Here is a 25625-nt window from a genome sequence, read left to right as displayed (position 1 = left end):
CATTAATAAAATTCAGCTGCGGTAAATAACTACATACATACATAGAGTCTACCAAGTGAGCATCAATGACTTTTAAGGATGATGCCTGAATATACTATACATACAAGTATAGCTGTAGGACTGAAAGCGTATGCATACCCAGCAGCAAATGGAGCTAGCGTAGAAGTAGATCAGTAAGGACGGTACTAGTTCACGCTTTAATGCGTGATGATGTCTAACGAAGTGCCAATTGTCAGCCTCTGCGAAATTTTTGATAGCTGAATCGCTTGATTTAAGATCATTTGCGAAATACGAGAGCTGCCTTTTATATTTTGCACGCAATAACGAAAACACAATAAAATAATAATGAAAATGACTTTATTGTTTTTCAAAATATTCTCCTTGGAAGTCAATTCGCTTGCACGAAAAGCATTTTGCCACTCAAAAGCGAATATGTCCAAAATTAGATGCTTAAAAGCTTCACCTGCTTCTTTAGGCATTGAAAAACGTTGAACTCGCCTTTTATTTTTGACGCCCGGGAACAAAACAAAAACCATTAGGTACTAAATCAGGGCTGCCAGGCGGACGACCAATTAATTCCATCTTTTGAGTGCTCAAAAACGCTTGCATAAACTGATATGTAAGAGCACGCATTTTCTTGGTGAAGGATGTTTCGCCTTCGAAAATAAAGTAAAAATAACCTCTCAAAATAGGTTTGTTAAATCATTGCCTGCAAATGTTTGCCTTGTATTTCGAAAATAATTACATTTTTTACAAAAATTGCAAGCCTGGTAGATGCTGCTCTATCAAACGCCAGTTCCTGTCAGCTGTTTTGCGTGGAACTGCCTCTTTCGAATTCAGCACCTCTTGCTTCTGTTGATAAAACTGTAAAACATGGCCTTAATTTGTATAATATTGAAGTGGTTTCTTTTTTGCTTCGCAGAAAAAAATTGAACTTTAAAAATAGCGCAACGAATTGTTGTGAAATTTCACATGCCGATCTGGGAAAAACCGCTACTGAACCTTATAATTTATTGAAATAAAGTATATTTTAATGAATCTTTATCGCGTGCACGTGCTTTAGGCCCTTTACTGGGTTCTATAAGTTCACATTTGCCAACTCCGTAAAAATACTATATAAGAAAAATACAACTCGAATTGTGGAAGGAGAAGTGATGAGTTCTCTACTAAGACGTTGGTCAGGCTCCTGCGGCGTTATCAGCCAACAAATTTCAGGCAAGTAAAGCCTATAGGTCGTTAGGTCTTATTCACTGGATCTTACAACGTGTGAGTTCAATCCTTTGCCTAAGTTGAAATCTGCATCAAAAAAAAAAAAACTATTTTTACAGTAGAACATCCCCAGCACTGTTTTTCAAGTAAATGCTCTCAGTTGATGAAACATAGGGTGTTCGCATGATAGTTGTTATAAATTCTTGATTTTTGAAAAGAAAAAAAAGAAAGAAACTTTTTAGCCAAAATAATTTTGCGAAATCTATATTTCCTCGTCGTACGAAATGCCAAAAAAATAAAAATAATAATTCGTAGTTTTATTCATTTTGGTTCAAAAGTATTGAAGTGACACCCACCAGTGGAGAAATCAAACATGTATGCGCCATTTTAATTTTTATCTTTCATTTTAACACACCAGAAATCATTTACTCACTTGGGATGTGTTTACCAAAAAAACTGAGATTGTGTTGGTGCTGTACGGCAATATGTGAATACGCGCGATTGTGCCCATTTACACAGGGAAACATTGGGAAGGGAAACATTTTGTTCGTGCGAGAAGGACGGTCGCGGAAGAGAGAAGGGATTTTGTCTCCCGTACTGGTGACACGCTTTGCGCTTCTTAGTCGTATTTCCAATCTTAAAGCAATTTTTGACAGTTGCGTTACTTCTTTTCTTCTTTTGTGGGAGAAAGTTCTGAGTTCCCTCTGGGTGTTCAATCAAACTGAAGATATCAACGATGACAAACATCAGAACGCTGTTTGAGAAATGCAGGATTATTTTTTTTTTTCAAGTACAAAAATATAAAAAAAAAAAACCAAAAAATGTATTTAACCAGTTTGCATTCTTCATTGAATATTTAAGAAACTGTTGTCGAAAACAATTTTGAACGTGTGACCGCGAATAGAACATGAAAAGAGAATTTCCAGTGTTTCCCTTCTAGATGTCTCCGTGCGCAAATCGGCACATTGTGCAGAATTCGGCTGCCCTGTGACATGACAGCAGAAGTTCTCCTCAAAGTTCCTTCCCCTCGAAGTTTTCTTTTACACCATAGTTTATGAGTAAACTTTGTAAATCTATCATCCTTAATATGAAGAATTATATGTGGAAAAGTTGGTCAAAAACTTAATGCTGCATTCGTTAACAGTTTAACAAAAAGCTGTGGAGCACTATTTTGAGGAGCTACCGCAAATTTATCATAGAGGTGTTAAAAATTATTGGAGTTGAATTGGAATATTGAAGTAGTGAAGCTGAGGGATATTGAATAAAAAATATATATTTCCTTTTAAAATTCATGTTCTGTTATTTCTTACATTCTTACTTTTCAATCAACCTGTATGTGTTAAAGTTATTTCCAAAAATTTAGAGCGCGTTTTTGCAACTTTAGGTATGGTGAAAAAAAATTTTGAGCGGAACTTTGGATTCTACGTCATTCGTTTTGTGTTTCACAAAATATAGCTTTAGCTTATTGTCAAATTCGCTCAGAGTCAAATAACGGTCTGCTAGGTAGTACACCTCTAAAAATCTTCTCACCACGTACGAAAACAGTATTTTTAGATGAGGCGCACATTCGTTGTTAAGCGTGGTTGGGTTTTTGATATTTTGATTGGTTTGAGGTGCGCTCTGGTAGGTAGGTAGGTTAGATGGTGAGTACACCAGGTAAACTTAAAGTAGCACTCACGTGGCGTTTTGATACCATAATGTGGACCACTACCTGCGAAAAAATTTAGGGAAGAGAAAACCATCTACATCCATCCAGTGATGTTGTTGATGTAGTGGAGGAGAGAAGAGCGATCTAGGCTGGATAATTTCCTCAAGCCATCCCCAAAGGGCACGCTAAGGATTCTCAGGCGCCTAGCCGCCAGAGCCGGACATGTGCAGAGAAAGTGCTCAATAGTCTCTTTCTCTGCCGGAACCCCACAGCTTCTGCAATAGGGTTGTACGGAATCCCAAGCATCTCCGCATGAATGCCGATCACCCAGTGCCGGTAGGCAATCGTAAAAAATTTTGAAAAAAAAAATCATTAACATCGTCGACTCGGACCGGCATATGAGCACTCATTCCAGTTTTATTTCCTCGACGTACGAGTCAATTTTTTTTTGTAATAGTGAACGTATGATATTTTCGTAAAAAGAAAGAAAATTGTAGCAGAGACGTTTGCTATAGAGAAGTCTGACTGTGCATATGCATACATCTGTTTTAAGTTGATATATAAAGGATATAAAGTTTCAAGGACCGGTGCTGATTTTAAATAAAATACAATTTTTTTAGGAAATAATTGTAATTTCTCTTTATTATGATAATATTGGTATAGCTCAATTAAGTATGGAACAAAATATCGGCCAAATAGCCACCGCGGTCTCGGCGGCACACCTCCATCCGATGGTCCAAATTTTCAATGACGCTGAGGCATAATTGGGGTTCTATGCCGTTAATGTGCCGAATTATCTCATCCTTTAGCTCTTGAATTGTTGCTGGCTTATCGACGTACACCTTTTCTTTCAAATAACCCCAAAGAAAGAAGTCCAACGGTGTCAAATCACATGATCTTGGCGGCCAATTGACATCGCCGCGACGTGAGATTATTCGGTCATCAAATTTTTCGCGCAAAAGAGCCATTGTTTCGTTAGCTGTGTGACAAGTGGCACCGTTCTGTTGAAACCACATACCGTCACATCCATAGGTTCCAATTCGGGTCATAAAAAGTTCGTTATCATCTCACGATAGCGAACACTATTCACAGTAACTGCCTGACCGGCCTCTGTCTGAAATTGAAAAATGTCAAATGAAATGCAGAAAAAAACTTGACTTTTACGTGTGGTTCGCATTCAACATCGGCCACTCTTTACATATATATATACATATATATATACAATATATATATCATTTAAGTATTTGATCTCCTTTTTTCTCGAATATTACGAACTGAAATATTCTATATAGTAAAAGATTTTTATTAACTCCACTTCACTTCTTATTATTCGTCCAAATTTTTGTAACTTTGTCAACCTAAATCAATCCGTTCATAAATAAATCATCTGGCAATAAAATCAGCTTGCGAATCGGCAAATAAATATCTACCACATATCAGTAATAAATTTAACATAAAAATTCCCCTCAGGTAGTGCACATATGACGTTAAAAAAAAAAAAAATAAAACAACACAATTTCTGCCCCAAGTAATAGCCCAGCTTTGTTTGCTGATCCGCAGACATTTTTTCAGTACATGCACTGTCAAAACACTATCCGCAACTTACAAGGCAACTAAAGTATGCGAGTACTTTTTATAAGTAAGTAAGTAAGTAGTTTATTTATTATTAATGCCATGCGGCATAAGAAATTAATAGGCCCAACACGTCTGTCCTCAGCCTCTAAATCGAGCACTAACAAGCGCGTACGTCAGAGGCCACAGCATTTGTACGTGGCCGTCCTTAAATGCTAGCCATGTGCGCCAAAAACTCAATGCTTGTTACTAATTCGTATGTCGCAGGAATTATAACTGCCAGCAATTCCTTCTGGTACCAATTTACACTATATTTTGCACCGCTTTTTAATGTTTTCGTTCATTTCTTTTTTTGTGGTAACACATCTAACGCTTGTTTGCTTGCGGTCGCAGCTGGCGGGTGCGTCCAATTTTGGTTAGTGGCGTCAATCATACGCCATGAAATTAATACGAAAATCAATTCTTTTGCCCATTTTCAGTTAAGTTATCGCAAATGATCTAACGACAACAAATTGCGGCGGTAACAAATATGTAGTGGTGTGTGGTGTGTTTGAAAGTCGAAAAAAGCCTGTATTTATGTATTTGGCATATTTGGTGATAGCCGGTAGTGATGAGAAGTTGACGGCGGTGTTAATTTTTGGGTTGCATGGGAATTTGCAGTACGAAGTGGTATTTTCTTTCAAAACAAACGGAATTTTAAGCCACTTGCTGAAAAATGGTTTTAATACCAATTTAAAGGGTAGTTGAAGAGTTTAAATTATGTAGATAACTCCCACAATATACGCCGAAAAAAAAAAAGTTTGATTTTCAGAACCCAGAACTAGATTACAATTTTCTTAAAATTCTTGGCGTGCTGAATTCTAGTCTGTTCATATAGCTCCAGTATTACCTCGCATTTTCGAGGTATTCTGTTTTAGGAGCCAAAAATAAGATATGTGATTTTTTGAGGTTATGTAACATCATGTTCTTTTTTAAGGGGACAGACACCTGTAAAATGTCGAAAAAACAATTTTTTTTTTCACAAAATGTTAATATAATCCTTTAAGAATATGTCAAACGTCAACGACCCCGTTGGACTTCTTTCTTTGGGGTTATTTGAAAGAAAAGGTATACGTCGATAAGCCAGCAACAATCCATGAGTTAAAGGATGAGATAATTCGGCACGTTAATGGCATAGAACCTCAATTATGCCTCAGCGTTATCGAAAATTTGGACCATCGGATGGAGGTGTGCCGCCGAGGTCACGGCGACCATTTGACCGATATTTTGTTCAATTACTAATTGAGCTATACCAGTATTATCATAATAAAGAGAAATGGCAAAAATTTCTTAAAAAAATTGTATTGCATTTAAAATGAACACCGGCCCCTAAAACTTAACCACCCTTTAGATAAGGAACTATTTGCATTTGGTGGTCTTTGGAGGTGTGCCGCCGAGGCCGCGGCGGCCATTTGGCCGATATTTTGTTCCATACGTAATTGAGCTATACCAATATTATCATAATGAAGAGAAATGACAATAATTTCTTAAAAAATGGTATTTTATTCAAAATCAACACCGGCCCTTAAAACTTAACCACTTTATTATAGATCGTCAACCGCGACGACTCTATTCTTTGCCTTCGAGCGCTGGGAGAGGTATAGTTACGTTGTATTCAAACTTTAGACGCGTTTTTCTCAAAACTATATTTTTAGAATTGTCGTACACGATAACTCGAGAAGTTATTGACCGATCTCCCTGAAAATTTGCACACATATTTTTTATGATATTACTTTCTATGTGAAGCATTTTATTCCGCGAATTTTTTTCCATTTATTGTTAATTCATATAGAAATGATGACATTAATAAACCAAAAAATTTTTGGTTTTTTGTATTCAGGTCACTGACGCCGATGCTACAATGCCCGCCGATTGAGAAGCCCCGCTGCGACCTTCCTGGAAGAATTGAGTGTACATCCGCCACTTTAAATGATTAAAATAATACAAAAAATGTTTATATTATTTTAATGTATAAATAAACTGTATGCCAGTTTTAAAAAAAAATAGATTGACTTCTTCATTTTAAATAATTTAGATGGTCCTGCCTCTTGAGCGTTGGTATCCTCTTCAGTTGGTATCGAATCAGTAACCCAATGCAAAGCTACGTCGTTTGAAAATTTTTTATATTTTACTTTGTTGTTTTTTGTTGAGTTATAAACAACAAAGGAATTGAACAATGCACAATTTATCATGTACATGATTACTCGTTTTGTCCATTTCGTAGTCTTTCGTAATATCGAATAATAAGACAAATACTGATCGGCACGATCGACACCTTTCATGAATTTGTTGTAATCAAGCAATGCATTTGGTTTAATTATTTTTTGATGAGTTGTTCTGTCAATATTGTGACTCTCTTTCATTTCCGCCGAATGTATAGATGAAATAAAGCAAACTTCTTTCTTCGATTGCCAGATTTGAAGTAAAACATCCCCTTTGCGGCGAAATATTGTCTGTCCTTTTTTGAGATTTGTTTTTTTTAAACACTCCGGTAAACCTCTGTTTTTCCTGATGGTTCCACATAATCTAATTTTTTTTTTTCAAAAGAGCTATAGTGTTATCAACACTATTATAGTAGTTATCCATATATAAATGGTGGTTGACATCTGTATATGGAGCTACAAGTATATGTATTGTCTCTATCAGCCGTATTCCCTGAGCAGAATAAATTTGCATGTTACAAATATATCCTGTTTCGCTGTCACATAACATTCTCACCAGTATACCATATTTTGTGAGTTTTCCGGCATTATAACTCTAAAAAATAACCGTCCTCTCCAAGGTATAATGCCTTCATCTAAAGAGAGCTGCTGTTTAGGTTTGTATATTTTCATACATTTTGGTTGAAAATAATCAATTATGGGCCTGACTTTGATCAATCTGTCAGATGCACCGGTAGTATTCTCGTTATTGTTGAAATGCCACGCCTTCCATATTTGTCTAAATCTATCTCTAGACATTGCTTTTGCAAAGAATGGTGTTTCTGTGCAGGGATATGTTGTCCAGTACTCGTCTCTTCTATCTTTTCTAACTTGCCCCATGAAAATAATTAGTCCCAAGAATTTCTTCGTTTCAGAGATCGTGATGCCCTTCCATTTCACTGATTTTTTAGGTATCTTGAACTTATTTATATTTTGGTAATAATACCTATTCGATTCCTCAACAAAATATGTAAACAAGTCATCACCAATAAACAAATTCGTCGCATCAGTTATGGATTTGGGAACAGTATCAACATTTATCCCAGGGTAACCTAAAAACTCCTCTAGAACTGGAGGATTATCAATCGATGACCATTCTTCTTCATGTTCGTCAGAACTTGATTCAGAATCAGACAAAATAGTTCGACGGGTGAATCTTCGAGATCCCGGAATAATGTCTGTATCGTCGCTCACATCCTCACTATCACTATGAATATCACCATCCGACGAATAATCTGACAAATTGTCTGCAAATATTTCTTCGTCGTTTCCGTCATCCCTGTATTCCATTTTGTCGGTATATAGAGTATATATATATATATATAAATAACTTTATATGAAAAATAATGCACTATACTATCGTCGTAAGCACCATGAATTACGCCACTTAACCAAAACTGAAATAAGAGTTGTTTTGAAATTAATTGCTTTTAAATTTGCTCGTTTGATGTTTACTGTTAAACACAATTTACCGTTATTATTTTGATTTGTATATGTTTGTACATCGTAATACTAGGTATGAGAAAGGGTAACAACAAACATTAATAACCCGTATATCTTTATTTCCCTTATTCTACCACCCATCTATAAAAACGTATAACTACGTGACCCGCGCTCTACCCACAGTTTGCGAAAAACGTATTTTTACGTGTCCCGCACACAATGTGTTAAATACGTAGCAAAACAAAAAAAAAACCTATATCCCGTATTTTTACGATGCCTCAAAACTGTCAACTTTCTTCTTTTGGAGTGGGAAGAGAGTAAAAGTCTTTGAAAATTCACATTAAACTTTGTTCTTTGAAGGTGAAAAGATTACAGACGGTAGTGACATCAGTGCACCCTTAACCGGCTCTGAGTGAATTTGTTAGAATCAGCTGATTTACTAATGTAATAAAGATAATATTTGTATTCATTTTATTGCTGTATTGTTTTTATTTTTATTGTTATTCACGAATGAATTTCCCCTAGAACGCCGTTCTCTTTCTTGTTTATTCAATTATTAGGCAACAACCAGAAATACTCCAGGAACTTTAATGTAACGTGATTTAACGTTCTCCGAATACGACCAATCACAGCGTAGCTCTGCCAGCTGAAGTAAAGTAGACAGGTTTCTGCACTAACACGTTTTTTATGAGAGGGAAATACTAATTTTAATACTAAGGCGGCCGCCGTAGCGGAATGGATTGGTGCGTGACTACCATTCGGAATTCACAGAGAGAACGTCGGTTCGAATCTTCGTGAAACACCAAAATTAAGAAACATATTTTTCTAATAGCGGTCGCCCCTTGGCAGGCAATGGCAAACTTCCTAGCGTATTTCTTCCAAGAAAAAGCTCCTCATAAAAATATCTGCCGTTCGGAGTGGGCTTGAAACTGTAGGTCCCTCCATTTGTAGAACAACATCGAAACGCACACCACAAATAGGAGGAGGAGCTCGGCCAAACACCCAAAAAGGGTGTACGCGCCAATTATATATATATAAATACTAATTTTTTATTCAAAAAACTTAGTAATTATATTTCACAGGTTATTTAAGTATTATCCCATTGTCTCTGACCCTCTTATGATCTATAGATCTTTACCTGAAGGCTTTCTTTTGCATAAGAGCTGTTCGACTATTGGAAAAGTAAATTAATGACTTTCAGGTCTTTCTCGATATAAACACACTTACATTCTCAGATCGCGATGCAGTTCCTAGCACACGTTTTTTCCGAACGTTTATGTACGTACAAAAATATTTACAAATGCATCATTAGTACTGGTAGCAGCCGGTTGAGAGCAAACGTGATAAAATGTGATTGACAGTAGTAGCCTTTGTGATACGATTCGATTTACCTGCAACAATAAAAGCAACAACATAATACAGAAACGTGCATTTGAATGCAATTAAATTAACCGCGACAATATCTTTACTTGCATGCCGACAGTCGTCAGTGAGTGAATGACTGACAGCTTATGTGGCTAGAAAATGCCATTTAACACTTTTACTGCGCTATTTTTATTTTACTAGTACTCGTATCAATTTTATTTATTTTTGTTAATGTTTCTTGGCAATTGTACGATTGGTTGAAAATGGACATGTTACAAATTCAATGGTTGTTGTAAGCGTGCAGCAATTGGTGGTTGCTGATGGTGTATCATTTAAGCCGCACCTATTTTTTGTTCTTGCCACTGCTTTTATCAAACGACTGTTTGCCGCTTGCCATTTATCGTTGCTGGCCACCTCATTTGTTTGCGGCGTTTGATTGGACTGTGGTTCATGGCGTTGTCATTTGCAAATTGTGGCGGGTTTCGATTTCATGCTCGTGCTGAGGGTAATTTAACTGTTTCGTTACTGCGGGTAAACTTGTCTAGTTTTTGTAATCAAATCTGACAATACGATTGTCAAATTACACGAAAGTGTCAATTTTTCTAAGTGCTAAGTTGTGTTCGATTTAAGAGAAATAAGATTGGGTCACAATATATGAATGTAGGTGGATGCATAAAACGGACTACAAAATTACGAAAAAATACCGCATGAATTGCGCTCTTTTCATCCATTTGATGAGTAGAAATTTTTCCTTTGCAGAACTCCACTACAGTGTGTTAATTTTTGATTAGGAATCGCCGGACAAACGGGGAATATGATTTAAGCAGCTCAGAAAATATGCAGTGACGAGCACTGATCCAACCCTCATGCTTTGTTTCCATTCATTATGAACTGTGCCGATATTATTATTTGAGGTTATGTAACATTACGAGATAAATTTTGCAATGTTGCAGCAGCATCTTTTGTAAAAAAGTCTTTATTTGTCTCTGAAAAAATATCTGCTAAATATATAATTTTTTTTCGTATATTCGTATAGAGCGATGGCCACCGTATCCAAAAAGTGGTGCGTGATTACCATTCGGAAGTGCACATTTTCGAATCTCCGTGCATGAAACATCAAATTATAGAAAAATAATAAAAGCGGTCATCTATCAGCGGGCACACCTTCGAGTGTATTTCTGCCATGAAAAAGTTCCTCATAAAAAATATTTGCCGTTCGGAGTAGGCGTAAAGCTGTAAGACCCTCCATTTGTGGAACATCAAGACGTACGCCACAAACATGAGCAGAATCTAGGCCACATGGGCTCTATATAATTATATTTATACACATTCAAAGTGAAGTCCAAAATAAACAAGACTGGTGTCATAAAAATCTTTTTCATGGCGTCATCTTTTTAATGAGTTAGTGCGTTGGAGGTTACATCCCTAGCTGACTTCCAGTGAAAGCTTGGTGACATTCGGTTCAGTGGAAGCGAAGTTATTGCATCTAAAGTGTCAGTACATTTGTGTCATAAGTACAAAAATGAGTTTCGAACACATTGTGTTTTAAAATCGGTAAAACGTTTACCGAAACATTTGAATTGATGAAAAAAGTGTATGGCGATGATTGTCTATCTCGTGCCGGAGTTCATAAGTGGTTTACACGTTTCAGAGATGGTTGTGAGGACATAAATGCCAATGAACATACGGGCTGCTCAAAATCAATAATCACCGAAACCTCCATCGAAATTGTTCGTACATTTATCAAAACTGAACCGAAATCATCGTTGAAATCCATGGAAACGGAATCCAAAACAACGATTTATCGCATTTTAACTGATAATTTGGGCTTACGAAAGGACTGTGCACGTTTCATTCCGCACAAGTTAACTGAGGACCAAAAATTGCTCAGAAATCAACATTCGAAAGTCTTCATTAAAGAGGCAATAAAAGACGAGAACTTCTTTTCCAGCATTTTAACTGGTGATGAAACGTGGTGTTTCCAACATGAACCTGAAACTAAGTGTCAAAGTGCCGAATGGAAGGACCCAAACCAGCCGCGTTTGGAGAAGTCAAAAATCAAGTCGATGCTCATTTGTTTTTACGATTCCAAGGGAATTGTCCACAAGGAGTTCGTGCCAATAGGCCAAACCGTCAATGCAATTTTCTATTTTCTATTTTGGCGTTTTGAAGTGTTTATTGCATCGCATTCGTCGAATTCGCCCTGAATACCGCGAAGGAGGAAGCTGGTGCTTATTGCATGATATTGCACCATCTCATCGATCCACTCTTGTGACTAATTTTTTGACTACAAATCGCATTTTAGCCATCAATCACCCACCGTATTCGCCTGATATGGCTCCCTGTGACTTCTACCTATTCGGAAAATTGCACTTGGCCGTGAAAGGAAAACGTTTTGCGTCCGTAAAGGCCATCCAAAAGGCTCGTACTAACAAACTGAAAGACATTCTATTCTGACCAATGAGCTGAAACACTCTTTCGAAAAGTTTTTAGGTCACGCAAAACGGAATATCGAGACCAGGGGGAACTATTTTGAATAAATAAACTCGAAGTTATCAGAACAAAGCTCTTGTTGTTTCTATTTTAGCTCTGCTAATTAGACCCCTCACTGGAAGAAAACCTAAGCAAAGCAAGAAATTCTCCTGAAACATTCAATCCACTAAAGGAGAAATTATCTCTACTCAGTCAACTAAATGCCCTCGTGAAAACAAATGTGGTGTCAGATGAGGCAAGATAAGAAAAAAGCTGAGTTACCATGGTTGGTTTGGTTCGAATGGTGATTCTTCCAGAATCCAACTAGTGCTTCCGCACCATTTTGTTGAGTTACCATGGAAAATAAAATAAATTCGTCACGCCCACGGTCTCGCTAAATCAAACGATCAAAACGAAATTCCCTCCATGATATGGCGAATGAAAAGGACGATGCGGCTAAAGGTAATTTCCGTAGGCATGTCTTACTTATGTTGGTCTCATCACGTAGGGTTGAGCAAGGAAATAATATTTTGCCCTAAACGTGGCTGACTACGCGGCTAAGCAAATTAAAAAAAAGACTCGATTATGGTGTGATTGAGAGAGGACGAGACAATGTTTTGGCCGTGTGGATCATCCAAAGAAAACAACAGAATTTGCAAAACGCTTGATGCAAAATGATTTTCTCAAATTGGAAACAAATTCTCTAAGCTCTCCCTTCGAAGAACTTTTTGGGTTTTCTATGAGTAACAATTGGTACGACAGAAAATGCAAGACTGCAAAAGAAAAAATTACGTTAATCATAGCTCTAAGATGCGCTCGGTAGAAGAGCGGGAAATGGAAAAGAAAAAGATTTTTTCATTTTGTATCAAACTATTTTTTTTTAAGTTGTTTATTTATTTAGTATTAATAATGTTATGTACTAAAATAAACAATAGTTTTAAGTATATAATATGATTATACAATGACTCTAGACGAGTTCTCAAGTACATGACGAGCTTCTTATAGATATACAATATATAGTAACATTTTATTAATTGATGGTATTTTATATGTGTCTGCTTTAATTTGAAGCTTTTATAATATTTTATGATTATATTGCAGAGAAAAAAACCTGTAAAAACAGTGCATGCTTAGCTTTTTTAATAGAAGATAAAAGGGTTTAAAAGGAAGTTATGTCGGGTATTCGGCATGAAATAATGTTTACGTTTGTGTATTGTTTAGCCACCAGCATTTTTTATTAATATCAAGGGCTTCTATTTTGTCTCTGGGGGAGATGTAGTATGTATCAAAACGTTGGTTTTCCCTGTTAAGGGCTTTTGACGTGACTGTTTTAACGTTGGCTCTTCTATGAATGTGATAAATTATCGGTATATGGTCCTTGTTTTGTATAAAACCGTTCTTATCAAGATAGAGGAATGTTTCCGGTGGTGTAAATCCATTTTTAATGGTTGACAGGAAATATTCATCGCTTTCATGGTAAGGTGCCTTTATTAGAGTGTTATTATTATTGCAAAGACAGCGCATTATGTGTCTCCTAGTTATATTAGATTTATTATATGACAGTCGATTCTGGGTACTTTGGCTGTGTTATATACTTTTGCATTCGTTACATATAATATTTGGTGTAGTTGCTTTTTGCTGTCCTATATAAGGAAGTGCATGATCTTAGAATCCTTCTTTCCAGTTTTCTTATCCTTTTCTCTATCGAACTATTCTTGCTAGTGTTGGAGTATATTAGATCAAAAACCAGCATTAGTAACCATGAGGGTTCGGTGCTGTGGATCCCTGCTTTGAACTACTTCGTGGGTAGCTTTACTTCTGCATTTAAAGATTAGCTCGATTGATAGCTCATTGGCTGATTGGAGCAGAACCTGATTTGATATGAAGCAAAGCCATGAAAATACTCAAAATGGCATGCATTTCCGAAAGTTTGCAGTTTTCGATGAACATAGATTCGTAACCATATAGCAACATAGTTTTCACATAGGAGCTGAGGATACAATACGAAGTTTGGGTTTGACTGAAATATATTGGCTGTACAACTAATTAATTTCGTATTTTTTTTGTTAAAAAAAACCATTTATTTAAGTATAAAAGTGAGAAAATATTTTATTCAAAATATTGTCCATCGGAAGCGGCAATTTTTTCCCATCTTTCAGGCAATTTATGGATTCCATCCCAAAAAAATTCTCATCTTTTGCGTCCAGAAAGTCATCAAGCCATCTTTTAATACCTTCAACATTGGTGAACCGTATTCCAGAAAGGTGATTCTGCATCGACCGAAACAAGTGGTAATCGGAAGGAGCTATGCCTGGGCTATAAGGCGGGTGAGGAAGATTTTCTCATCCGGCATTTTCCAAATAATTTTTGACCGTTACTGCAACATGTGGCCGAGCATTGTCATGATGGAAAATCAATTTATCGTGTCTGGTCGCCCATTTTGGCCGTTTTTCGGCTATTGCTTGCTTCAAACGTATCAATTGTTGCCTGTATAGCTCTCCCGTGATCGTCTGGGCCGATTTTAACAGCTCATAGTACAGCACACCCTTCTGATCCCACCAAATACGAATCATTACCTTCAAACCCTGAATGTGCGGCTTTGGTGTCGATTTGGCTGCTTGGTCACATATGATCTTTTACGCTTTGGGTTGTCGTAGAGATTCAACTTTTCATCGCCAGTGACAATGCGATGCAAAAACGATTTCTTTTTGTGGCGATTAAGCAGCATTTCAGACATGAAAATCGTCTCTCAACGTCTCTCGGCTTCAATTCGTTTGGCACCCGATTTCTTTGTTTGTGAATGTATCCGGCTGCTTTTAAACGTTTAGAAATGGCTTGTTGAGTAACTTCCAATGTTTTTCCAAGTTCTTCTTGAGTTTGACATGGATATTGATCGAGTAATGCCTCCAATTCTTCGCCTTCAAACTTTTTTGATGGATCTGATCGCTCTTTGTCTTCTGTGCCAAAATCACCACTTTTAAATCGTGCAAACCACTGCTGACATACTCTAACCTCTGGAGCATACGAGTATTCAGGATAAGCTTCTGAGAGTAAACGATGTGCTTCTGTTGCACTTTTCTTTGAATTGAAGAACAAAAGCAAACCTCCCCGCAAATGCTGTTTTGTTGGAACGTAATTTAACATTTTGACTGTAATAAAAACAAATTGTGTGTTTACTAATATTCACTGTGACATATCAATATCATATTTACTGATTTTTTGGCGTGCTTTAACATAGAATAGCTGTCACTGTCAAAATATTGACTACATAAATAGATATGAGATTAGTAACAAATACGAAATTAATTAGTTGTAGACCCGATAATTCAACGTCTAAGGAACTGAGGTTTTTGTTACTTATAGTTTATTCCTTCTAGGTATTCGAGGGTTATTTCGCACATATGAAAATCAGCATCAACGCCGGAAACAAGAGAGCCACTTCTGCACAAATTCTGGTGTGCGATGAATATTAAAATTCTCTCGTGGAGAACAAAAACCCTTTGACAGATTTTCATCATAGCCTATTGTTCTGGGTCGTTCTGTACTGGCCTGTGCGATGATAATATCCAATGAGGCTGCTCTTAGACCATCCGAAAATGCAGTTCTGCAGCTTCTTTGATTAGATCATTTTTTTGAATGCATAAAACAGTTAATACTGAAAATTTTCGGCGGTGTATAGGACGATGATAGGAAAGGGAAAGGAAGGACTTGACTTCTTTTGGTGTCAGTTTGAAGAAAAAAACGAAGTGCGTGCTTTTTTAATACGTCAAAATTGCTTACAAAGTTATAATGCCAAAAAGGTGAGGATATGGAACACATTTGTGCTCCTCTCTAATTCAATTGGAGTTGCTGACAAGCGAATACGCCTTTAATGCTTTTAAAAAAACATTAATAATAACAATAAATAATGCAGTGCTTTGATTTATGACCACATATAAGTAACTTGATTTTTCGCAATTTTTTGGCACGCAGTCACGAGTGAATAAAATTCAGAATTAATTGGAAAAAAAAAGGTCTGGCTTATCGCTGATCGAATAGTTTCGTGCGCTTGCGCGTAACCTACATTGCTTACGACTTACATACATACATAGGTATATAAAATAAATGTACATATGTATGTATGTATTAATGCTATGCAAGTACTAAAGCACAAATGAGCACCTTGGCACTGCCGGCAGCAACAGCATTGACTTATCGAACTGTTCATTTTTCCATGTGGTGCAAATTGTAGCTTTTTTCCACTACCCAAAATAATAGCAACAAAGCTTTCGTACCCGTATAATTGCAGTTGCCCTTTACTGCTCTCGGCGCAAAGGTGGAAAACGAAATAAAAGCAACGAAACAGTAGCTTCGTGCCTGTAATTACGCAAACCTCCTATCAGCAGCAGCCACAGTTGTAGTTGGCTATAAAACATAATAACAACATCATCAGCACTTCATTGGCATTGTAATGTGCAGGTACAGAAAAAAAAAATATATATGAACATTTAAGTGAAGAAAACAATAATAACAGTTATAATGCGTCCTTTGTGCGAAGCTACAGGTGCATATGTGCGTACGTGTGTATATTTGTTAGTCACTGCACAAACAGCAGCTCCCAGTCAATTAAAAAAACATCCCATAGAACCGGCTTACTGTGTGCGATCAAGTGCTGATATGAAAGGCATGAAATTATATTTACATGGAGCTTTCCAAAATGAAGAGGACTTTTTAAAAATAAAAACAGCAGGGCTATTTTTTTTTTTTTTTTGCTAAAAAACATATACCATATTTTCGCCTATTCGGCTATGTTCCACACTAAAACTCTAGAAATTTATGATGATGACGAAAATAACTTTACAGCCACCGACGACGGCAAATCTAAATTTGTACCCCTGAGAAATGTTTAAGGCTGTCAATATTGACATCTAGCAAGACTTTTTTTCCTACTTTTTATTCCTTGATAAATAATGCGATTAGATGCATATTATGTCGCTCCATATTAGAACATAGGGCGGAAACAAATGTTTTCCAACGATTTCTGTCAGCCGCTATGTGTCTGATTGATCCACCATGGTTGAAGGACACTCGTGGGAGATTGTGCGCATCCAAGTTTGACGTGCGCGACCTCTGCGTCGGCTTCCTTGCGGATTCCATTGAAAAGCCTGCTAAGAGCATGACAAAATTGACCTCTTGGGCCTCTTTGAGTCGTTCGAGATTTGATGAAGTTTTAGACAAGGAGATTATCTTTCGTGCGGCTTCCTTACTCTGATTTTAGAAAGCATAGCGCGTGCAGCTAATCTGAAGGTACCTTACTGCTGGATTGCGTAGACGATATTGACATCGTTCCACTAACTTAGAGCAGGAGTTAAAAAAAACTGGTTTAGGGTGGGTGGGGGAAAAAACAAAATCCGTCCAAGTCCCAACTGGGTCTGACGCGGTAAACAATTGAAAACCAGCACCTTCTCTCGGCGAACAAAAACTACCCTCTTTAAGGCTCTCATTATAGCCGTCGTTTTAAGTCAGCACTGTTCTAAGCATTCCCTGTGCGCGAGCGTAACGAATGTCGAGGAAAATGGAATGCTTGACTAACTACGAACTCTGTAATGACAAGTACATACACTGAAGAGCAAAACTGTAACAAAATGTAATACTTTCTATTTCAACACATTTTTTTTAGACATGTTTTAACAAATCAAATATTTTTTTTTGCATAACTTTATTGGCATGTATGTACTCTCTCTCTCAAACCGGTTTGGTGTCAATGCAACAACTACAACACTAGTAGCAAGCAATAATGCAAATAAAGACAAATGTTACAGTTTTGCACTCACTCTTAATTTTCAAATTTTCCGTTATTTTTCTCGTAATTATATATTTGGTGGATTTTTAATTATTATAAACGTGACCGTGAATAAGACAAAATGTTAAATCGGGAAGTACAACGCCAAATAATTGATTTGCTGAAGAAGGGCGAGTCTATAAGAAAAATAGCTAAAAAATTCGAAGTGAGCCACATGGCTGTGCAAAGGCTGCGGAAAAATGTACCAGACGCTGTTCCCAGTAACAAAGGAGGCCGGCCAAGGAAGATAAGTGACCGCGATGCCCGCCATCTGGCAAATTTGGTAACAAGCAGCAAGGCGGTCACTCCCAAAGAAGCACTAAAGATGCTGGATATTGATGCCAGTCAGTGGACAGCCAGGCGCAGCCTGTCAAAACTGGGGCTAAAGGCAGCGGAGAAGAAAACCAAGCCAATGCTGACAAAAAGACATGTGCGGTTGAGGCGGGATTTTGTTGCGGCTCACCAAAGCTGGACAGTTGAAGATTGGGATCAGGTACGTCTTTATAAATGGATTATAAAAGACCTTTTTTCATAAAATTTCAAAACGATTGCAGGTTATTTGGTCTGATGAAACCAAAATCAATCGATTTCAGTCAGATGGTCGGGCCTGGTATTGGGTTAAAGACCCAAATGCAGTCCAGCCACATCACATCAAGCAGACAGTAAAACATGGTGGTGACTCCATTATGGTGTGGGGCTGCATTTCCAAAAATGGTGTGGGTCCTTTAGTACGAATAGACGGTATAATGCGGAAAGAGGAATACCTGGCCATATTGCAACAAAATCTGCCGGGTGTAGTGGAAAGTATGGGTCTTGCTGCTGAAAAAGTAATTTTTCAGCAAGACAATGACCCTAAGCACACCGCACATGTTGTACGAAATTGGATGCAACGCCAAAAATTTCGTAACTTGAAGTGGCCTCCACAATCACCGGACATGAACCCAATCGAAAATTTATGGAGTCATGTAAAATCGAAGCTTGCCGAATATTCAAGTCCGCCCAGTGGAGTTAATGAGCTGTGGGAGCGAACACGCGATGTATGGGATGCTATTCCGACTGACTTTGTCTTGAGGTATACACGAAGTATGCCCAATCGTATCCACGAGCTGAAAAAATCCAAAGGATATTGGACATCTTATTAATATTTATTTTATTTATTGTAAAAAATAAAAAATGGGTTGAGTGCAAACTGTAACATTTGTCTTTATTTGCATTATTGCTTGCTACTAGTGTTGTTGTTGTTGCATTGACACCAAACCGGTTTGAGAGAGAGAGTACATACATGCCAATAAAGTTATGCAAAAAAAATATTTGATTTGTTAAAACATGTCTAAAAAAAAATGTGTTGAAATAGAAAGTATTACATTTTGTTACAGTTTTGCTCTTCAGTGTATATTGTAAACTCCGGTTCTTTGACTCACAGCGCATTAATTTATAATCCGAAGCGAAGGGGAAACTCGACTTTAAAAGGGCCTGTCCGCATTTATGAATAAGTGGCGTAATTTCGCAAAAGAGAAGAAAATCATGTCAGATGAGTTATTTAGATCGTCGGAGAGGATAATCCATCATCGACAAATGTATTTTCTGAAAAAGTCAAAGTCGCCAAAAAGTCAAATTAGTCAAAAAATCGGTCACAAGTGTTAATATTCTGATATTCTTTGTAACGAAGCCTTTGAAATCTTCAAGGCTAAGCAAGCAGTGTTCTCACTTTCGACTTGATTTGTGATGAAAATTGTCACGGATTTTTGATGAATTCACACACAATGAAGGTTTTGAAATGAATTTTTTGAATTTTTAAAAAGCCCTGCCTACTTTGGAATGCACCTGTCGGGCATACACATGTAAATAATTTGCAATACCTACATGCGTAAATCATACTCATACACATACGAGGTGTGTTCAAAAAGTAGCTCAAATTTTGAATTATCGCAGGTTACATATATTCGAATTTCGATTTTTTGTGGCAATATGTTGGTACTCATGTCTCTCACTCATGCCGACGAGTTCGGCCATTTTGAATGTTCAATTAATTGTTGGCAGCTGCTTTGCTTGAACGTGTTTCGGCTCGTCTTCGATTTTTACCTATTTAAAAAGATGGGTTAAATAACCTGTATCAAATTTTGTGTGAAAAACGAAAATAAGTGCGCGGATGCATTTCGAATGTTGACTGTGTCATACCGAGCAGCTACTTTGGACCAAAGCAACGTGTATCGGTGGTACAAAATGTTCTCAGAAGGCGACGTGCCGGACGCCCGAGCACTTCAACAACAGACGAAAAAATTGATGAAGTGAAGAGAATGGTATTGGCCAATCGTCGAATCACCGTTAGAAAAATTGCTGAGGACCCAGACATATTGATTGGCTCGTGCCATTCGATTTTTTTCAATGATTTGGGCATGAGACGGGTCGCCGCAAAATTCATACTAAAACTGCTCAATTTCGACCAAAAGCAGTATCGCATGAACATTGTTAATGAGATGTTGGTATCTGAACTCTGTCCGCGCCGACCCAAATTTGCTCCAGAGGGTAATAATTGGTGACCACAGGTCAATCATCTCAATGGAAGCTGCCGCACGAACCAAGACCGAAAAAAGCGCGCCAAGTTCGGACGAATGTAAAAGTTTTGCTTACCGTTTTCTTCGATTGCAGGGGTGTTGTGCATCATGAGTTCTTGCCACAGGGTAAAGCGGTCAATAAAGAATATTACCTGCAATGCGCAATTTGCGCGAAGCCATGCGACAGAAACGCCCGGATTTGTGGAAGAACAAAAATTGGCTCTTGCATCACGATAACACTCTTGCTCACACATCGTTGCTTGTGCGCGACTTTTTGGCCAAAAACAACACACTAATGATGCCACAGCCACCGTATTCCCCAGATCTGGCCCCCTATGACTTTTTCTTGTTCCCGAAACTGAAGAAAACTGAAGAGGCCCATGAAAGGACGACGCTATGCTACGATAGACGAGATAAAGACGGCATCGAAGGAGGAGCTTAACAAGATAAAAAAATTATATTTTGAGGTGCTTCGAAGTTTCAAAAAAACGTTGGCACAAGAGCATAATATCTCATGGGGATTACTTTGAAGGAGACAAAATAGATATTAATGAGTAAATAAATAAGTTTTCAAAAAACACAAAATTCGCGATACTTTTTAAACACACCTCATACTCGTATGTAAATATGCTCTTAAATGTAGTCTGTACTCGCCCGTTTTAAGTTAATTGATACTGAAATACAAAGTACGAAGTAGCAATTAAGTATATATAAATATAGAGGTTTGTATAAGTACTTTAATTGTTCTGCTATCGAAAGGACAAATTCCTAAGAATTATTCGCTTAAACTACAAAGTCTTGGTATAAGTTAATATCACGTTGAGAAAGTGGGTTAAGGTTTAGAAGATGAATTGGCGAGAATTAAAGACTAATTACTATACTCATTTAGCTAGAATTTAAAAATATATGGTATATAAAAAATAAGTTTCGTCAGAAGATTTATGCAGCTTTTTTTGTAGCCGAGCTTCATTGGTAACTAGTATAAAGCTGTTAATACAACCGTAGGTACCAAAAGGACCGTAGGACCGGACCACGACGGTCTTCTCCATAACCCTCAAACATTACACCTTTCAACAATCCCTTCTCGCCTGTCATTCTCACTTTTATCCTCCTTTGTATGACCGGACGTTATTTACATACACTGTAAATCCAGCTGCGCTTTCACAGCAGGGCAAAGCAGTTTATGTTAACTAATTGAATTGTCGCGAAATTTAATTAGCTTTCGTTACAATGCCTTGTGCTCTTATAAGTAGGGGCACATTCCGAAGTTAAAACGAATATAAATAAAGTTCCAGACAACAATGAGGATAATTTTAGTTGCATCTGGAAAAAAAAAAACGATCACCCATTGACTGCTACTCGACTTTGTGTCAGTATTTTGTTTGCCATATGCACGTAACGCCAATTGCTGTTTAGCAGACACTGTGTTTTCGTACGCCTTGCGTAGTTTAATTCAATCGTTCAGCATTATGTCAAAATGTTTTATGCACTCTCTGGCCCGCCTCACTAAGCTAGCTGGAGCATGCCTGAACTTCCCACACTGCCATATTTGGTGTTGCAGTTACATATGTACATACACGCATACATACGCTGGTTCAACGGACGAAGTTTGTTCGAAAAAGGTGACTTTTTATTTTTCTCGAAAATTGTTTTTATTATCAACATCTATTTTTACCACTTCAAAGTAAATATAACATAATTGTGGTAGCGCTTTCTCTAATTCTCGAAGTACTCCCCGGGCTCTGATGATGAGATTTTTCAGCAAAAGATGTCATACCTGACAAAAATTACTGATAATAGATCTTTTCATGCAAAAATTATCCAGTAACTTGCCAGTAACTTAATTTCCGAGAATTCGCTCTCAAAGAGAAAAATATCAAAAAAAAGTACATGAACGCCTGAACCTGATTAAATTGTTGGCGGGAAAAATTACAAAAATTAAAAATTATTGTAAAAAAATAAAATTGAAAAAAAAAAATGTTAAAAAACTTAAAACAAATAAAGTGCAAAATAACGAGCTTAGGCATCGCATGACTTTATTTTGTCCACAATAATCTCATAAGTAAAAAGTACCTAGTAAAAACTTCCCCTAAAAATGAAATGCCATTTTGCTCTCACACTTTCCCCTACTTTGCAAGTTTTTTAGATACATGAACACCAAAATTTAAACATTTGTAACAATTGTAACTGTAATTGCAACAATTGTTACAAATTATTTTCCTCATGAACAGACCTAATGTAATGTACTATAGTGATATTGTATCATATATTGGGGATACGTGTACCGGCGTGTATGGCAAAAAGAAAAATCGAAAATTTAATGTATTATATGTATACTTATCCCGCGAAATTTGCAAAGTCACCTTGTAAAGGGTTTTTATGTAAGAGCGCTTCAACTTTTGAACTTTTTTGAATAAAACACAAACGGTTTGACTTTTTTAACTAATTTTTTTTTTTATTATCGAGTTTGAACATATACATTTAAATATGAAATTCGATTTCTTTTGCATGACCACCGCGTGCACGTTTTACGAAGTCCAATCGTTGAACCCAATTTTCGACCACTCTTTTGCATAAATCGGCCGAAATTCCAGCAATTTCGCGTTCAATATTGGCTCTGAGCTCCCAAGTCGTCGCCGGCTTGTTACTGTAGACCAATGACTTCACATAACCCCAAAACGGGACAGCTTGTTAAATGGACCGTAAAATGGCCGTAATGCTCTTAAAGTAGCAGCAACAGATCGATTATTTTCATAAAAAATTTGCACGATTTGCAATCGTTGCTCAAGTGTGTAGCGTTCCATGATGAAATGTATACTAATGAAGTTTACAAATGACAAGCGAAAATTAAAAAATATTGCGTCGTTCGCCCTCCCTATCGGAAAAAAGTTGAAGCGCACCTATTGAACAACCCTATATATGAGTACGTTGCCGGCCTGTGCTGAGTAGCGGCGAATAATTGCGAGAAGTATGGCATAATGACTTTTGGGCCCCCTGCTTAGCCGATAGCCGGTTCTGTGTGTTTGTCAGCACATGGTGGGTGGCGGCGCGATGTCGTGCTCTACTAACCAGCAACAACAAGAAATGCGGTGACTATGTTGTCACAGATGTACCTACTCACAGAAATATGTACTTATTTACATATGCGTGCCCGTACATTTTTCAAATGTATGTCTATTATACTGGTCGTACATATTTTTTATACCGTTGCACAATTTTTTTATAATTAAATTCCAAATTTTTATTAAATAGTAACTTTTCCCACGTTTGTACATATGGTATGTATGTATTTTAAGACATTAAGTATTTTCAGAATTTGTTATTGTCGTAAAGAAGTGGTACTTCACAAAATTACTTTTCATATAGGGATATGTGGCCCTATGCTTCACTGTGGAGTAAAAGGAATACAAGTAAATATGTGTATGTACTGGCAGTGCATTTTCTATTACAGCACCGTATTCTTCAGTTCTTAAAGCTCGGTATATCGAAAGTTATAAGCTTAGGCTTATTCGAAACCTTAAAGTTTAAACACAAATTTCGGCAGCACAATATCCTCTCACCACATGTTTTAAAGCACAATTGATACTCAATTTTCAAGCTCATTGACCTCAAACTCCCATAAATATTCAATAAAGATGTCAGCCCATAATATCGATCACTTGAGCATCTAAGAAACAATTATCTTTCCGATTTACCTGAATTATTAACAAATCGGCACCAGGCAGTAAAGTTTTGCGTACGAAGTGAGGTCTCTTGTAGTGCAGGCACCTAGGGTTTGAAACTCTATTTTCGGTATAGTCATCAGAGCTCTCTTCGATATTTCCATTATGTACTTCCTTTCGGCTGTTAAAATGCCTTCCTCGTAGCGGTTTTCGGACTCGATCAAATCGAATTCGTTGGCTGTTTGTGATATTCGTTGCGTTCTTGGTCAAAAATCGCGGATAATGATGGCACTGGGCGACGGTGCGTTATCATGGTGCTACATCCACGAGTTGTTTGCCCACAAATCCTTTCTTTTTTAGTAAATTATTTCACATAAACATCTCATAACGCTCAAATAATAGTCCTTAGTAACTTCTGACCTACTGACGAAAATTCGTGTTGTTCAATACTGTTGTAAAGGATACAACCGGAACTCGAAGTGTAACCAATTAAAAAGGCCATAAATTTAGTTCGGAAAATTACTTTTACTCAATTTAAAAAAGTAAGATAATGACGTGGTTTTTTGGTCATTTGGAGTTCTCGACTCACTTGTCTGATGTCTAAATTGCGTTCCGTACTCATAAACCCACGTTTGGTCTCCAGTAATGATGCGTTTAATGAATGTTGAGTCGGATTCAGCCTTGGAAATTATGTCTTTGGCGCTATCAATGCGGTACCTTTTTGCATGAACTTCAGATCCTTTGCGACCAACTTTGCAACAACACGGCGCAAACCCAAATCATTAACTATTATGTCCTGAATGAATTCATAATCAATGTTCGAATCATCTGCCAGCTTTCTAATGGTTAATTTGCAGTTATTGATAAACTTTTATGTCACTTTGGTGATGTTTTCATCAGTTTTCGATGTCAATGGCCCACCACTACGTTCGCCACCCTCGATGGACTTACGATCTCTTCTAAAGCGTTCACGCCACTCGTTCTTTAGAGTATAATTACCGAAACAGTTTCCCAACATTTTTAAGATTTTCGCGCCATTGAATCCTTTTTGAACGCAAAATTTAATACAAATTCATTTTTGCAAACTCAAATCTATTTAAAAACAAAAATTAAAATTTTGGAAGAAATGTTAATTAGATTGATTTGGTAATCACCTTACTAAAAAAAACAAGAGCTCGAATCAGTTGACTTAGAGCGTCTTCTGGCGGTTGTTTCAGGAACTTTTTGATCAAGGTGTACGCGTACCCACAACTCGACCAGAATATGAACGGCGTGGTGTTAGGAGAAATGGATTTTGACCTTGAGTTGATTTGATCTTAAAGCATTGGCCCTTAATATAATATTATACCATTTCGCTTAGTTTAGCCATTTTTGCCCACCCTTAATAAAGGCTAGACGCGTTGGTACGGTGTCGAAACTTTTTGTATAATAACGACCAGTCTAATGCCCATAACATTTTGCTGGCTGTAACACTTGCTCATTTTTCATGCATATATAGATATGTATATGTGTGCATAAATGCATATTTTTGTCTGAGCGAAGTCGTGGTGTCATTTGACTTTTTTTATCATTAATAAAATATTGTTAAATATCGCTGGCAACTAAATAAATCAATTGACATAAAAGCAACATAGATCG

At 37.1% G+C, this 25625-nt stretch overlaps 1 protein-coding gene across 5 annotated transcripts in view; it reads right to left on the bottom strand.

Annotated features, from left to right (window-relative positions):
* Positions 1-25625, bottom strand: part of LOC128868554 (bcl-2-related ovarian killer protein) — a 64120-nt gene that overhangs the window by 27603 nt on the left and 10892 nt on the right. Inside the window, exon 2 of one of the 5 annotated variants that reach the window (XM_054110768.1) lies at positions 9340-9503. The exons of the other annotated variants lie outside the window; for them this stretch is intronic. The gene's annotated coding sequence lies outside the window, so the exon portion shown is untranslated. The remainder of the gene's footprint in view (positions 1-9339; positions 9504-25625) is intronic. 5 annotated transcript variants of the gene reach the window in all.

The sequence above is a fragment of the Anastrepha ludens genome, chromosome 6 (assembly GCF_028408465.1).
Source record: "Anastrepha ludens isolate Willacy chromosome 6, idAnaLude1.1, whole genome shotgun sequence".
Classification (NCBI taxonomy): domain Eukaryota; kingdom Metazoa; phylum Arthropoda; class Insecta; order Diptera; family Tephritidae; genus Anastrepha; species Anastrepha ludens.
The sequence above is the reverse complement of the archived record's forward strand: the minus strand, read 5'-3'. Positions and strand labels throughout refer to the sequence as shown.